The following is a 4,983-nucleotide window of genomic DNA, read 5'->3' as shown; positions in this document are numbered from 1 at the left end:
TAATGGGCCAGTGCTCTGACTGTTTCCTGTACAGAAATACAGTTTCCTGTATTTCTATAGGGTCTAAATATATATTGCTGTATTCCTAAATAGATTTCTTCTCAGTTCTCCTAGTTGCATTTTAGGGTTTTGGGGGAGGGGCAAATTCTTGAAAGACACCATCTTGATTTGTTGATTTTTCAGCATCGGGGGAAGTTTACTGCTTCATATACTACAAAGCGGGAGAGATTATCCCTTCATTAAGTGACTTTTATCCTTGTGACATCTTCAAGCGCACTGGCTCTTCATTAAATTATTTTTCTGCAACTTTCTTGGCTCTGCTTTCATGTTACTTAACTCTTTTCCCTTGTGAGCTGTTAATCCAGGGACCAGTCAAATTAGCCATACAGCTAGTTATGGAGCCTAATAACAGTGAATATCTTTAAATGCACTTTGGTTCATTATTCAGAGTTTCTGCACTGGAAAATGCTGGGATTCAAAACTATAAGAATTAAATGACTACCCGGTCCATTCAATGCATGGCCCAAATTATCCTTGACATGGAATAATACTAATACTAATAATAATCCGAAGGACTTTAAAATCAACTTAACCTTTGCTTTTTGTCTGAACCAGCAGTTAATTTGTTCATTAACATAGTCATTAATCTAAACTACTTGCAGAGTAACTTTCAGTTGATTTGCATCATAATAGCTAAGTGTGCATGCACACGAAAGATCATACCAATGACAAACTTAGTTGGTCTCTAAGGTGCTACTGGAAGAAATATTTTTTATTTTGTTTCAACTACGACAGACCAACATGGCTACCTACCTCTAACTTCATAATAAAGTTGCTGGCATTTGCTTTAATTGAGAGATCTGTCAGGCCACAATCCAGAGTAGCTGTATTCTAGGTAACTATAACCAGTGGTTTTTTTTCCTTAAAAAATGTTTAGAGGTACTCTCATTTTGGCTGCTCCCCATCCCCTTCACCCCCTTCACCCCTCCAGCCCTTGGACAAGGAACTTGAGGCTGCGGTAGTGCTGAGAGGACGGGAAGGCCCCAGCGACAGCAATGGTTGGGCCGGCTTGAGCGAGGAGCGGCGAACGCTCTCCGGCTGGCTCTAGCCTGACAAGAGGAGGAGAAGCAGTGCCATTGCCTCCACTGTGCCCCTCAACTCCCCTCCCCGGGCACCAGCAGGGAGAATGACAGAGCTCCAGTCTGTACTGCTACTGCGGAGACAGCTGGCATGTCAGTCCGTCCATCAGTCAGTCAGTCAGGGCAACACAAAATGTTTATGGGTATGCATACCTGTAAGTGGGAGGGATTACAGATACCCCCCCCTGCATCAGAAGCAGCCCGTCTCCAAGCAGTCATGAGGGCGAGGGGTCTGAAGAGGTGAGTCAGGAAGCAGAGAAGGAGTGCCAGGGCTCTGGCAGCACCAGAGAGCCCCTGCTCCGTAGGCAGGAAGAGTGGACAGGAGTAGGGCAGACAGAAGACCAGTACCTCCGACGCCGGAACTGAGAAAGAGAAGGAAAGGGAGGCGCTTCTCAGTTCCGAGGCTTTTATGCTGGTCAAAAACGCGGAAGAGTTTAGTGCAGGAATCTGACTCGAGCAGGTAGACATGAGATGAGCAATCCGTTACACTGTAAATAATGTGCACCAATAAAAATGTCTGAAAGACAAGCATGTGGACGGTCGTTACTCAAGAGTAGTCACAACAAACCCTGACAGTACTGACTATAACTAGGCATCTGTTACCAAGTCGATTTGCTATGTTGTATCTGCTGGATCAGGCCAATGGCCCATCTAATCCCCAACTCGGTTTCCACAGTTGCCAACCAGATGCCTATGGGACACGACAGAATTCCGCTCACCTGCTATTGATAGAATCATAGAGTTGGAAGGGACCCCAAGGATCATCTCATCCCACCCCCTGCAATGCAGGAACAGGCAGCTGTCGAACCTGCAACCTTGGCATTATCAGCAGTTAAACTATCCAGGCAGCAACTGGTTTTCAGATGCATAGTGCCTCTGGCAATGAAGGCAGAACATAGCCCTTGTGACAAGTAGCCTTCCTCCTCCATGAATTTGTCTTATCCCTTTTTAAAGCCACCAAAATTGGTGACCATCATTACATCTTGGGGAAGCAAATTCTATAGCTTGGCTATGCACTGCGTGAACAAGTCCTTTCTTTCATCTGTCCTAAATCTACCAACATTCAGCTTCATTGGATGCCCATAAGTTGTAGAGTTATGAGAGAGGGAGAAAAACTTTTCTCTATCTGCTCTTTCCATAATATTCATAATTTTACATAGGAACATAAGAATAGCCTGCTAGAACAGGACAATAACCCATCCTAGTCCAGATTCTGGTTCTCACAGTGGCCAACAACTGTGGTTCTTTTCCCTAAACCAGGCACGTCCAACAGGAAGATCGTGATCTAGCAGTAGATCACTGGATGTCTGTGGTAGATCACTGGTAGATCACTGGCTCCCCTCTAAGAAACTCAATAACTTTGGCTCCCCTAAAAAATGTTCAACATTTTAGCCCTTCACCCCCCCCCCAAAAAAACAGGGCTTTCCTGCCTCAGAAAAGCTCAACAACTCTGACCTGAACCCCTAACAAATGGGGCTTCCTCCTTCCTAAAAAATCTCAACAACTTTGACCCGAACCCCTAAAAAACGAGGCTTTCCTCCTCTCTAAATAAAGTTTAACAACTTTGACCTGAACACTCCAAAGGGGGGTAGATCACTGCCAGTTTTTAACTCTGTGAGTAGATCGCAGTCTCTTCAGAGCTGGCCACCCCTGCCCTAAACTAAAAGAGCTTGAAGTGTTGTAACCTTTCCTCATTGGAACAGAGAATAGCTTTTCATTTCCTCTTTGCTCCTTATCTGGAATTGCCTATGTATCTCAGCTTCCTAATGGCAATTCACAATGGGAGAACAATTCAGCCCGTCCACTTTTCTCAGTGGATTGACCCTGTTCATTGCTCCGAAAGTTGCCTCTGTGGATCGCAATGCAACTCCCAGTTGGCTTATTGCAATGCAGTTGGGATATGCAAGAAGAGTTCCCACAAAAGTATGTATTTTACGTAGAAGATACATACAAAATGCATGCATTATGGCTGAATAAGCTGAGAAGCATTTTAAATTTAAAAAATACATATTTTGTATAAAAAGTGCACACAACATGAGGACAATTTACTTGTGGACTTTTCACACAGTATTTCCAAAAGTCTGCATAAAACAGGACTTTATGGACCTATCATAAAACAAACGAGCAGCAGCAAGCCTGATAGGAGACAGAATTAGGCCACTGAGCCCAGTCCTAAGAACAATGTGAGCATAATATTGCTGACCTATCATGCAGAGATGTTGAAAGGTTTACTGGGACTGTGCCCATGAAGCTCGCTGAGCATTCAAAAGCATGAAGCAAGCGCTTGTGTTAAAGAAGTTAAAAATAATGTGATATGTACTTTCCATTTAGGGCAATCTAGTCATTTGCTGCAGTATGCCTATATTTTAAATGCATTGAGAAGACCTCATAGTTAAGATATTCTATTTCTCAAACTTTTAATTAATAACACACCAGCTGTCAAAGTGAACATCAAGAGTCACACCATATTGTTTCCATTATATTTTGAAATTGTTACAGTGATTTGGCAATTCAAAATATACTCTTTTGAACAGAGAGGTGTCCATGATGCTTGTCTTCAACCAGCTCTAGTCCATGCAGAAGAGCATCATTAGGGCTTCTATGACATGAGGGCTTTGAATGGGCTGTGGCTCAGTGGTAGAGTATTTGCCTTGTATGCAGAAGGACCCAGGTTCGATTCCTGGCATCTCCAGGTACGGCTGGGACTCACTCTCTTCCTAAAACCCTGGAGAGCCACTGCCAGGAAATGTAGGCAATAGCTGGACCAAAGCTCTGACAAAGGTCCCTGTGCTTCTAGTGGTAGTTGATGTGGGAGAAACTGGACATGGAGGAAGGGGTTAATTTCTTCCATATACGAGATAAGCCAACAGGTGCAGGGCCAGCCAAGCCAGTTGCTACGGCAACAACCCAGTGCCATCTATAGCAGTAATTAAGGCATATCAACTCAGTCGTCAGTCAGTGAGTCTGCCTGTGTGTAGCGTAACAATCAAAGCCAATGGACAGCTTCGGCAGGGTAGAAGTGATGTACAACACTAGTACAAAAATGCCAGAAAAACTCCAGAAAAAAAGCCCTACATTGCTTCCCATCCAGCATCCCTGATCCATTAAGTGATGCACATAGAGAAGCCTTCTTCTATGCATGGCTACATGGGTCTCCTGAATCGGACTGGGGTGGGGTGTCTACAAATATATTTTTCCCCTTTTCAGCTTCCCTATCCAGCTTCTCTAAGCTTTAAAACTCCACCACATTCTCAGGGCCTAGATGTGTTTTGATATCTCAGTGGACTAGATAGAAATGGCGAAAGAATCTGTCCACAGAACGCTTGTTTGGGAGTGATAGTGAAAAGAAGCCCACTTGCCAGGAGTTCTTGCCTATTCACAGTGCTTTTTTGGAGGGGGGGGACTCAGGGGTACGCATACCCCTAAATGTTTTGTGAATCTAATGGGAGAAGATACTAAAAAAAATTAAATTTCTTCTGTAGCACCTTGAATCGTCAGTTCCGTTGCTACCACCAATGGTGGCCTCATTTCATGTCACGGTGTTTCCTGAGTCTCAGTCAGAATGAGAGTACCCTAAACATTTTTTTCAAAGAAAAAAAGCACTGCCTATCCATCAGAAGCTAGTTCTCACACACCAATCTTTGGACTATTCTGTTTTTCTAGAACTTAACACCTCCTCAAGCAATGCAATTCTCTGTTCAGTTCAATAGCTGGGCAGCTTCATGCATTCCTTTTGTAACGTGGATCCGTTTCTTGTATTGAATGGGGAAATACAAGGATGACCTACATTTCCATGGTAATTTCTCAGGCCTGAACAAAATTATGGAATCAAACTGACAATGTA

At 43.7% G+C, this 4,983-nt stretch overlaps 1 non-coding gene across 1 annotated transcript; it reads left to right on the top strand.

Moving 5' to 3' along the window:
• Positions 1 to 3,762: 3,762 nt before the first annotated feature.
• TRNAT-UGU (transfer RNA threonine (anticodon UGU)) lies at positions 3,763 to 3,831 on the top strand. Its single transcript has one exon. It is a non-coding gene; the product is annotated as a tRNA-Thr (tRNA).
• The last annotated feature ends 1,152 nt before the right edge of the window (positions 3,832 to 4,983 follow it).

The sequence above is a fragment of the Zootoca vivipara genome, chromosome 1 (genome assembly GCF_965207765.1).
Source record: "Zootoca vivipara chromosome 1, rZooViv2.hap1.1, whole genome shotgun sequence".
Lineage (NCBI taxonomy): Eukaryota > Metazoa > Chordata > Lepidosauria > Squamata > Lacertidae > Zootoca > Zootoca vivipara.
This window is presented reverse-complemented; position numbering and strand designations above follow the sequence as displayed.